We start from the raw sequence: 12467 nt of genomic DNA, 5'->3' as shown, positions 1-12467 counted from the left end.
CTGAAGTCAATGGGTGCCACTGGAGGCTCAACACCTTTGATAATCAGGGCATCTATTTAGGTGCCCTTGTATGGACTTAACAGCCTAACTTTGGGTACCTTTGGTTTTGGCCCTAATTTTTGTACCCAAATACACACCTGTCACAACATTTTATTGCTCATGAACAACAGTTCAGCTATACAGATGGGTTAATATAATGTGCATATTTATATACGATACAGAGAGAAGGAGAAAACAAATGGGCTAAACTGTAAATGGGCAATTAAAAGAGCATACAGCCTGTTGCAGTGAATCACTGTTAGGAAGGAAACAAGTCATCATGATAAATCAGGTAAGTATCATGAGAAGAAATCCTACACAGACTTCATAGATTTGGGCCCAGCTAAGTAATAACTTCCGTAAGGGGGATTTTCAGATTTATTTGTTTTGATTTCTAAAGAATGCACACTCTCTTGATGCCCTTATGAACATCACATGATAAAATAACCATTCACAGAAAGTAAAAAAAACAAAAAACCCACCTCTCTGAATCCCACTAGTTAACCCTCAAACTCTTTCTCCATCACAACCTCCCCTCCCCCAAACCTTTGCCTCTAGTCATGCTAGAAAAAATCAGGAAGAATAAATGGGGTCAATAGATCCAGGTTCTTCCAAACAAAGGCTGAAAACAAACCCTGTCATTGGGGATTTCTCTCCAACAATGCCCCATCTCCAAAACCTTTGTGATTAAATTGGAAAGATGTCATCTCCAGGTGTCATGACCTGGACTATCTCAGCAGTTGCAGTATCACATGGGGAGAGCAATGATCTCTACGGCTTCTAGCCCCCAACCCACTTAATGCATTATGGGTCCAAAACAATGTCTTAAATTTTTGGAACTAGAAACTACTTTTGAAGACACTCCTCATTCATTCCTTTTAATAAATAGAGTGTACCTCTTCTTAGAGTTAACTGAAACTGTAAAACCACATGGATTGTCACCAACCATTTAGGTGCCTAAGATTCCCTCATGCATCTGTGTATTCCTCCCAGGGACCTTAAAGCACTCTATATTCATTAGCCAAGCCTCACAACGCTGCTGGGGAGTACAGTTGGTAAGGAACTTATAGGGATCGCTTCGCTAAATAATAAAGTGCATGTAGCTTTGTGGTGGAAGGCGACAGCTGTTCAAGAGTGCACAGCAACACATCAAAACAGTTTTAGGACAAGAAGTGAAGAGAGATGCTGTATATCCTGCTGCAAATGAAGGGAGAAGTTCAGCAGCCAGAAGAATGTAATTACCCAGTGTGGAATGTGGCTATAACTGGAGGGGTAACAATTCTGCTTTTGCAAAGAGTGCAGTGGGAACTTTAATAACCCAAAGTGGCTAGGATTTACATCACATCCATGGAGGAACACCTCCTACCTTCCAATGCCCCATAACCGATGCTGGGGTATTAAACTAGTACTGGTGCAGAGGAAAGAATGTTACCTGTTGGGATTACCCAATACAGCATCTAGGTTTCCCATCCAAGTTCTAACCAATCTAATATTTGCTAACTTGTGCTCTGGTCTTGCTAGATCTTTTGAGGTGGTACACACACAAAGAAAGCTTCTTTAATTCTTCTTTATTGTCCCAAAGGGTTTTATTCTCTCTTAGCTCCTTAAGCCTAGGAGTATACTGATGGGAGAGCCTCATTATTGTTTTAAGCTCCTCTGTTCAAGAGCATAACCAGATCTGTCAATAGCACAGTCTGCCAACATTCTCATTAAAGAATCTACCTGAACTGATCAGTTTTGACTGCTCCAGTTCTTTTTCCATTGCCATTACAACATTGTGACCCATCATAGTTACTTTATAACAGTGATTCTCAAAGTTTTTGTACTGGTGACCCCTTTCACATAGCAAGCCTCTGAGTGTGACCCCCCTTATAAATTAAAAACACTTTTAAATATATTTTACACCATTATAAATGCTGGAGGCAAAGCAGGGTTTGGAGTGGAGGCTGACAGCTCGTGACCCCCCATGTAATAACCTCACAACTCCCTGGAGGGGTCCCGACCTCCAGTTTGAGAACCCCTGCTTTATAACAAACCATAGACATCTTCAGCACCACTCAAGGAATGCCATCCAGTAAACTGCTATTTATAAAATACATATTTGGCAAACGTTGTTATATTAACCAGGAAGCATGCAAAACTGTATTATAAAACAACATATATACACAAAGGGGTTGTCATGGAATCTGAACTCTGAATTTTCTCTCTCTTGAGCATGTATGAACACTTCAGCCTTAATATTCTGTTCATAGGTCATGCTAAAAACAAAAACACAGATACACATAATCATTGATTAATCTTCTTAGCTATTTTATTTAATATTATCACTGGCCTGGGTACAGTAATGTAAATATGTATAGTCCTCAAAACCATTATTTGCTAACTATGCATCTTGGTATTTATACCACACTCATTGGTGTGGTGTCGGCCCATTGTTTGCAATGGAGGTGCTCTCAGTTTGCACTGGGACCATTAGTAGCTGAGCTTCTGTATAGGATCCCATTTCTGGAGGCAGTTCTGTGAGGCAACCCATTTCTGGAGGCAATTCCTGGACTCATAATGCTATTTGAAAATAACAATGGGACTATAATCCTTTTTGCTGCTGCTGGCCATTCATCTTGGCTGTTAACATTTATAAACACCCATGTGTCACAATATGGCCTTCTGGACAATGGAGAAACAATAATCCAGTGCACCCAGCAGCCAGTCGCCACCTTGCAGAGCAGCTAACATTTACAAATATGGAGTGGTATGCTGTGTTTATCCTTTTCTAGCAGGACTATAAACATCCTTGCACTTTGGGAAGCAATGATTGCTTAGATAGTCTTTAGTATGTTTCTCTGCATAAATGAGGTTGGATTTATATTGTTTTTTTAAACGTGGATGACATTTCCATTAAAATGTTTATAATGCAATATAACCCTTAAAGTAAATATTTAGTAGTCATGTTAGAAACAAATTAAATTTACACCAGTTTTAAAATGCAGAAACATTAACAATAAAATTATAGGAACTCTGAAACAGTGTAAATGGAAAATAAATAATTCCTGTGATTTTTTGCTATAGAACAAAGGGAATTCCTATGATGATAAGGGAAATGGTCTGTTTCTGTCCTTTCACTTCTACAGTAGGTTGCCAATTTGAATCTGTCTCAGGTCAGCAGTTGTTACCCATTTCATAGCTGTTTGGTGATTTATGTGAAATAAATCAGGGTCTCCATTCACTGTCCAGTGGCAATATGTCTGCATGACTAGACTGACCAGTAATATGTGGCATCAATTTTTAACTAGTTTTATTGGCAGCATCAGAACTAAATGGGCAGCAATTTTTACTCTCCTATCCTTAGACGTGATCCTTTCTGATAAGGGCTCAGGTACATCCCACTGTCTTTCCTATGCTACTACTCAAACTTTTCAGTGAGGCCTCAAACCTGTGAGGTGCTGAGCACTTCCTTGAGCTTCTTGAAGAGTGCGGAAAACCTGCAGCCCTGGGAGCTGAAGGACACTCAGAGCCTCAGAAGTGATGTTCTGCACTTTGTGGGACTGGGCATAAACTAAAAAATATTCATCTTCAGGGCCAGGCTAAACATACAGCTCTTCTGTCAGCACTTCAATTCTTATGTTGTTAGTGACCAGGAAGGTTACTCTGAATTTCCTGATTTACCAGTATAAGTCAAACCCTTAACGTGATTTTGTCGTCACACTGATGTACTCTAGTTCCTTTATTTGTTAATGGAGAACTTTACAACTATTTAACAAAAAATAAGTCTTTTATTTTTAATAATTTAATAATTCCCCTTCTTCTACAGCTCTCCATTCACACCACTTCTCTTGTGGCTTCCCTCCTTCTCTCCTCTCCCTCCACTCCAAAATTGACCTCTTCTCTTTACCCACATGGTATGCAAGCTCCTCTCCTGACTGTTCAGAAGCCCCTTTCCCAGTATAGGTCAGCCAGCCAGCAGCTAGTTACACTCTGCACCCCCCCACCCCACGCCACCCCACCCCGTGTTCAGTGAGAGGTTTCTGTTGAAGTCAAGGGACAGAGAGCACTGAAGAAGGAACTAGCAGCCAGGTAGTGCAGAAAAACCATGTTGGCTTGCTGCTGGCCTAATCTCAAGATATTATCAGGCATTGTAGTTTACCCATAACAGCGGGGGGAAACTAGTGGTGGTTCTAAAATGGGGGGTGGTAGTTAACCCCACTGAATATTTCCACAGACTGGGAAAGAAATGGTTTTCATCAACATTTGCAATGGAAAATGTTGACATTTAATTGAATAAACCAAAAACTGAAATTTTTTAGGTTTTTAGGTTTCTGGTTTTCTGACAAAAGATCAAAAATGCTCAAGGAAAGCAGACCCTTTCTGCATAACAAATTATTTACTCAAAAACCCTATTTTCCATTCAAAGTCTCAACAGAAAACTCTTTACCAGTCCCTAGAGAAAACTGAGAGCTGTTTTTTTCTGCTGACAGCCATGTAATTTGATTACACAGTGGAAACTGAGGATCCTTTCTTCAGTTGTGGGGAATTCAGCGGCAAGACTCTCATCCATGTAAATCACAAGAGACTCCCCAAAGACAGAAGAGTGTTACAAGTATAAAATCAATGACACCTCATGGCTCAACCTGGGCTTTTTTGGTCACTATCTGCTCCCACCTTCTTTGGACTAGTGTTTCTAAAGGAATCAAAAATTTCCTTACTCTAAAACTACTAAGTAGGTTGTCATTACTAGGGGAACTTCTGTACAATTCCAATAACTTCTCGGTGTTCATAATTAATTTTGTCATACAATCATCACTGCTGCAGCCTTCCACCACTTGTGCTGAACCTGTCTAGACACCAGCTGCTCTGCTGGAATGTTCTAGTGCTTTACTTCCTTCCCTCTGATGCAGAATGTGTTGCTAGTGATGAAAGCTCCGTCCCTGAATGTGGGACTCCTTTTTTTGATTATTCCAGTTATATACCACCTGCTGTTTAGAACCGCAGACTACTCCTTTATTTCTTCACAATACAAAATTAACATTATCAAACAGTGAAATGTCAACATAAATATTTATTCTGAATTCTGAAGGATTTAAGGGAACTCTTATGTTTTTCACATTGGCAGGACAGCAATACCATGTTGTAACTGCCAATACTATGCATGTTTCTTAGGTTCTTCTGCATTTTTGTAACATTGCCAGTTCATTGTCCCAAATAGTTGAACAGCGGAAAAAAATACAGTTTTTGGAAAATAAAACTATCTTTATTACATTATTCAATATAGGCAAAACCAATAATCTATTGAAGTTTATTCAGTACTATGTAAATATCTCCTGAGAGTAAACTAGGAGATTATGCTGATTCATTTTAATTTGGTATGGCATGTCTAACTATTACTTTATAATGATCAAGTTTTCAGATCATCTCTTTCTTGGCAGTTTGATACAGGACTTGAAGAATGACTCTGTATTATTTTGACAATTTGGCAAATTTCAATAGGACTTGGGTGCCTAACTCACACAGGCTATTTTGAAAATCCCAGCCAAACTATTGTTCATGATACAGACCTGCTTAATGATCCAATCCTGTTCCTACTGAAGCCAACTGACTTGACTAGAAGCAGGACTCAGCACTAAGAAAGCATAGGGGACTATAAGAGCTCTATTGGTATTTGTTAAGTATTTCAAAATCAACTGAAGCATTTTATAGATCAGATGATGCTTGCTGAAAATCTTTTTATTTAGATGGCATACTTGCCAAATTCATATTGATAATGACAGTACTGATAATCATAGGATTACTACTAGTTGCTGCAGTAATCAAATAAAAATGTTAACTAGATATATTCAAATATGCTTCCGAGACTGCTCAGTGTAAAGATAGCTTAATATAATCATACATTTAATTTAATATAATTAGACATTAAATTTACTGTAAGAAGTGTTTCATTTTTTCTAGTAATCATCATTTTCATTAATTTATTTGCCCTTGGTCACAGAGTTTATGATCTCTTTTCCAAGAGTCTTGCTTTTTTATTTATGCTAAAAAAAAAAAGTATGAAATTTCATTTCCTCTCTGTTAAACCCCACAGCAAATACACAGAATTGCAAACCCATTTAAATGTATTAACAAATTATCTGTCAGTTAAATAGAATTAGCAGTGTGCAGTACAGTATGTGAGATTATGGGCAGGAAATAGTAGTATTGAATGGTAGAAACTATTAAAGGATATTACTGCTTTTTATTTGTTATTAAATCAGAGAATTAAAAATATTGTGACTGAAAATGAACTTAACCTGAATTTAGCTTATCGTAAACTACAGACCCTAAACCCTAATTTTGCAGCTCCTTACACAGGAGTCCTTTTCCTGGTCACACAGATAGTCTAACTGATGCCAAAATCATGAGAGAGATGTTCACTCTGGCTTAGTCCACATCAACATACATTAATCTTCTACAGTTTTCAACACTGCTACTATTCCTGTTCTGAGTCTTCCCAAGCAGCTATTGTGAGATACACTGAATTCCATAATGGTTTTGTGCACCTATGGCCATTGAGATTACCAAATTCACTGCCCTTATCATGGAAACACATTGAGCTCAGTCCTCCAGTAGCACTCACTGATTACTCAGCACTTAAACTGCTTGCAAGAGCTCTGCTTTATTCTGTCAGGTTGCAACTGATCGTGTGTAATAAGAGCTTCCGAATGCCCCACCCTGACTGTCTGGGAAGCACAGCCTTTAAAGCTAGGGTTGCCTTGCCTTGCCTCCTGGCCAGTTTTTAATCAGCCTGACTGGTTTTTGTACTGCTTTGCCAGTTAAAAGATTTAATGTGCCATTTTTTCTTAATTTGGGACATGTTAACGTGCTCAGCAATTCACACTCCCCTAGTCCGGACTGTGGCGCTGTTAGGATAAGTTTTAAAAAAAAGTAATAAAATAATCATACACGTATTGTGTTAGAAGTATTTTTGTTTTGTTTTGCTTTGCTTTGTAAAATGGTTATCTAAAACATTTTAGTAATAATTTGCTATAGTGGGCACTGGGATAGGCAGCCATTGACTGGTTTTAATGCGTCTCAGAGGGGGCAGCAACCTTATTTAAGGCACATCTTCGAATACCACCGCATTCACATTTCCTGTTGTGTCATTTACTTCGCCCGTTCCCAAGTTTTATATCTTCAAGCAGAAATACATTTACCGTTAAATGATCTAGACTGCCATACATTATATATTTATAACATCACGGTCTGGGTATAAAAGAAGGTACAGAAACATAAAAAAATGCTTGTCTCCTCTGAGCAAAATGGGCTTGATTCTCTGTTGCTTTCACTTTATGTAATTATTTATATCCGCTCAAAGTGAGTACAAACATGCTACCAAATCAGAATCCTCTACTCATTTGTAGTAACAGTGGCACTTTCCACTCATTTGGCACAGGTGAAACTTTCTAAAGAAAATGTAAGGCAGTGGAGAGCCAGGCCTTGTGCTTGTTGCTTTTGGTGATTTTCATTGTCAATGAATATAAAACTTCCTATTTTGATCGCAGCCCTTTCCCTCACCCATTATGTTGTTTGTCTTGACCTTAAAAACACATATGCATAAATTTCCTTGCATGAGTAGTCCCACAATAGAATACTCATGAGAATAAGGAACTACTCACGTGAGTAAAGTAACACAAAGTGTTTGCTGGATTGAAACCAGAAAATTGTTTGCTCTTCAGGACCACAGTTTGTAACCTCCCATGGGCATATGGGCACTTTCTAACACTTGGGTGCTACCTGAACACAAATTATAGTAAAGTGCTGGATGCTCTATCTCCTACATTGAGCCAGATGCTTGCTCCTTCTGTGGGTTCTAGAGCAGGCGGCTGCACTCTACTTGTAATGTCTTTGTGCTCCCGGAGCCCTAAACTTGCATGTTACATTGTGACATACACTGTAACTGCTCATACATTACAGAATGTACTTTTATAATGTTAGTTACACATAGATATTCAGGGTATTTTGAAAACAAAAATATGCTTATTCCAGACATAACTATATTAGGGTAATGGGGGGGGGGGGGGGAGTCCAGCCAGTCTCATGGCCAAATCAATGACCTTTCCAATCCTTTGTCCTTCTTTTATCCCTTTTGGTCTCCTCCTCCCCCCCTACATCTGTAATCCTGTCACTATTTAAAATGGTATTCATAGATGTAAATGCCTGTGTTTGGTCTGTCCTCCCTTTGTTGCCAGCAGCAATCAACCAGTCTCCTGTTGTGCTACAAATCAACACCTCTGGAAGCAGTGACACCCTGTGTCAATCTCTCCCTGTGTCCTGATTCATTGCACAGAGCAGGTCAAATACTGTGCTGGCATAAACTCCATGGAAGTCAATGGAATTAGACCAGTAGAGGTTTGGACCCAGGCTGTGGAGGGGAGCTAACAGTGACTTGCTAATCACTTGCACAGGCAGGCCTTATACTTAAAAATGGTGAGATAGACTGAAGACAGAAGGCAGAGAAATCATCTGATGATACCACAGGCCATAACAGAATCAAGTTAGTTTCTGTACTGATTTAGTATCTAGACTTAACAATGGCTGGGTGCATGGTTACATACAGTAATTGGTAAGCAGAAGAATGGAAAACCTAGAGCATAGCCATATATTGTCTGTAGAATGCAGATTTACCTGAAAAGTGCTGTTATGGCCAGAACAGAACTCTTCAAATCTGTAGGGAGCCTAAGAAGTTTCAGTTTCCAGCGGACCTCAAATGCTGTCACAGGAGGGCCATGTTCTCAGCTTATATAAATTGGCATGGCTCCATTGAAATCAGTGGAACTGTACCAATTTACACCAGCTGGAGATCTGGCCCAGAGTATTTAATCAGCTCCAGAACTTTTATTGTTCAGCTCCCCAGCCCACTCCCTCTGACATACCCCTAGGAATATTTTTGATTTATATAGTGTAATCCCAGCAAGCACCCTTGTCTTTGATCTCTTTCCCGATCCAACATACACCTCTACCCCGATATAATGCTGTCCTAGGGAGCCAAAAAATCTTACCATGTTATAGGTGAAACCACGTTATATCGAACTTACTTTGATTCGCTGGAGTGTGCAGCGCCCCCCCCCTCCCACCCCCGAGCACTGATTAACCATGTTATATCAGGTCACGTTATACTGGGGAAGAGGTGTATTTACATTGCAAGTCTGGAAATATAGGCTGGAGAGGGAGAACTTCATGATTCACCCATGAATGTAAAGTTGGTTTTTCATATCAGATAACTTTAAATGTAAAGTGTTTCTCTCTACTGTAGGGTAATCTCTTTATTGGGGCATCAATAATAACATGAGAGTACAGCACCAGGGAGATGTAGAGAGAAAAGAAGCTGTGTGTTTACATGCGCACACATTTTTCTGTTGCCCACATCTGTATTCACTTTCAGATGTAATCCTTTTGCACTTGCTAGATCCAACTAAATCATGGCTTTTCCCTCCAGGTGACAGAAGGCCTCATCCTACACTCGTCTAAGTCAATGGGAGTGTTGCCATTGACTATAACAAGAGCAGGATTAGACCCTGCATGACCTGACATTGGTGTAAGGGCAGAACAGTGGTGTATCGGCCACACATTGTACTAGATTGTGGAAAATCGATGTCAGCTGAGGGTTTGGGTTTACTTGCAAAAAACACTAATGCATTTACAAAACTTAAATCTCAGTGAATCATGTGATTGTACTACTTCAACAAAGGTTCAGTGCTCATCCCCTGGCTAGAGAATGTACACAGTAAAAATACTGCATTCTCATCAGATTTACTGGTTTAACTACTTAATGTTACATCAGTTTGTTTAACACTCTGGTTTTCTTCCTGGTGCTCTATAAATGAGGAATTCCATTTTGTATTGTCTGAACTCAGAGAAGTCTATGTGCAGTACCTGCTCCCTCCCCCCATGAAAAGAACTGGACCCTAACTATCAGACATAATGCAGAAGTTCAAATTTTTATAGTACAAATCAATCAAGTGATGGTTGTAATAAAAAATTACATACATGCTGCTACAATGGAATAAAGAAGCAGGCTCCACTGTGTATAAACTGTGGAGTATTTGTGTTACCCAGAGCCAGAGAGCAGACTTACCTCTGGATGAAAAGCTTGCCTGAGTTTCCAAAAGCTATTCGTACATGTTCAACAGTATAATCTTGCTAATGGTTGTCTTTTGCTCTGGCAGAAATCCAAGGCTAGCAACTGAAGAAGGGATGAGGTAATGACCTCCAAAATATTGATCTGGTATGCTGACAACACAGCAAATTTCCCAACAGTGAGCCCTGGGCATTACTTTAAGGCTCTGTATTATACTGACAGACATTGTGCTGGATGAGGGATGGTTTTCTCCAGTTGTTATTTTTTTGAATACAATATGTTTGGTGTTACATTGCACGCTTTTGGTTGGCATTTTGAAGTGTCCTGTTTAATCTAGCAAAGGATCATACCACTTCCTCTACTATGCTCCCCTTGACTTGAATTGTGTATGACTAGGGGCACAGCTACACTAGAGAGTTTACAGCAGCGCAGGGTTATTCTTTGTTCCACAGTGTTCTGAAAAGAATGGTGCCTAGAAAAGTGCAAGAAATCTGATTGTTGGGGGTTTTTTGTTTTTGTTTTTTGGAGGGATAGAAGGGGTGGATGTTTGCTGGAAATCTTTGTTCTCCACTTAGCTTCATCTCAAGAATACATTTGTGAATCCAGTGGTTTCTCCTGCCATCTGCATTCGATCCCCCTGCACTGATTTTCCTGACTAGCTCATTCCTAATTACTGATGTGCACACCATAAATTCACCCTACTAGCAGGCAAGGAGCCACTTAGCTACCAATATACACTTACATACATATACTCCTATAGCCATATCCTGTATCAATTACTCACTCCTATGTGCCTAGCCAATCTCATTTTCACTCTATCAGTCATCTGACTTAATTCTGTTAACATACGAGGTTTCTCGTTACAAAGTCATATAAGAGATAACATGCTTGATCCTTAATCAAAACTAGTCCAACTGGAGCTACAGTTAAATCTTGATTCTATCTTCCTGAAATGGTCTAGTTTATGACAATCCCCTAACATTATATCGTGAGTTTGCAAATATACAAGCAAGGCATGTGTCCATCTGCTTGAAAGGAATAGCAGAGGAAGCATAATGAGATATAGGTTTCTTTTTCACTAAGTACTACAGCTATCCTTGTCAATGATGTCACTGTGTTATACTGAAATGTGTACCCAATGATGTATTTTTTGTCACTTGTCTCACTGCTTGCGCAGTCAACACCAAAAGGGCCGTGAGTTCTCTGGAGTGATTCTGTCTCACTTCTGCTGAGAAAGCAATGGCATTATGTTATTAAACCCAGGGACTGCCTTTTGATATGTGTTTGTACAATGCCTAGCACAGTTGGGCCTGGATCTCAGCTATGGCCTCTAGGTACTAACGTAATAAAAATAAATAATAGTCAAATCATGCAATAATACAATGGAATAAAAAAAGTGAGTAGCTGTTAAAAGAATAAAACACATTAAAACAATAATCTTCCTGTACTAACATATACAATAGGGTTCTTTTGAAAATAATACCAGTCCCAGTATAGATGGCCCTTAAAAACAAAACCACAGGTCTGAAAGTCCCCTGGATCCAAACCTGCTCAGCTGAGAGCACAAAGTTGAGAGTTGGTTCCAAACCCAGTGATTTAGGCCTATTTCTAAGTGGAATATCCAGTCAATCAAATGATCTGACTATCAAACACATTTAAAGGTCCCAACCTGTTTCTGTTTGAGTGATTCTGCAGCTCCTTCCCTTTGGTTTCACTTTTCAAGGTGAAATTCTGCCAAGCTCCACCAGTCTTTGATTGGTTTCATTTCAAACCAGGCAAAACTTGCAGAAGTTTCATACAGTTTCCCCATGTTCGGTTGAAAAGTGGCCAAGGTTAGAGACTCTTGCTGAACTCCTCAGTGGATCTGGCCCAAGTTGTCATGAACAAGGAAGCCAGGCAAGTTTTTTTTCAGGTGGGGTTACAAAAGTTACATACAAATCCAGTTAGCAAGCTCCTAACTTGCTTGACAATTTCCCCTCCATCCCCACCTATCCTGTTTCAGAATAACTTCCTGATCACTGTTGTCCACACTGAGGAATAAGTGTCTAAGTGTCTGAGGAATACTGTCTCATTGTTAAGCAACACGCTTAACAATTTAGCTCTGAGAAGGGAAAACTCCACCGAGCTGACATGTGGAATAGGCTTTGTTTTCTGTGTGGAGATGTGCATGTGAAATGTGCACATACCTGCCTCTTGCCCTGCCATCCCTTTGCTCTCCCCGACAGCTGTTTTCTTGTGGGTCAGCAGGGGATTCCGAGGTGCATCAGTTTCAGACTCCTGCTGGTTCAAAATAACAACTGACAGGGCAGCAGAGGGATGAACA

General features: G+C 39.7%; 1 protein-coding gene across 1 annotated transcript in view; it reads right to left on the bottom strand.

The window, feature by feature from the left end:
• SYNPO2 (synaptopodin 2) overlaps positions 1-12467 on the bottom strand; it is a 135247-nt gene that overhangs the window by 38340 nt on the left and 84440 nt on the right. The gene's annotated exons all lie outside the window — the stretch shown is intronic.

The sequence above is a fragment of the Chelonoidis abingdonii genome, chromosome 5 (genome assembly GCF_003597395.2).
Source record: "Chelonoidis abingdonii isolate Lonesome George chromosome 5, CheloAbing_2.0, whole genome shotgun sequence".
Lineage (NCBI taxonomy): Eukaryota > Metazoa > Chordata > Testudines > Testudinidae > Chelonoidis > Chelonoidis abingdonii.
This window is presented reverse-complemented; position numbering and strand designations above follow the sequence as displayed.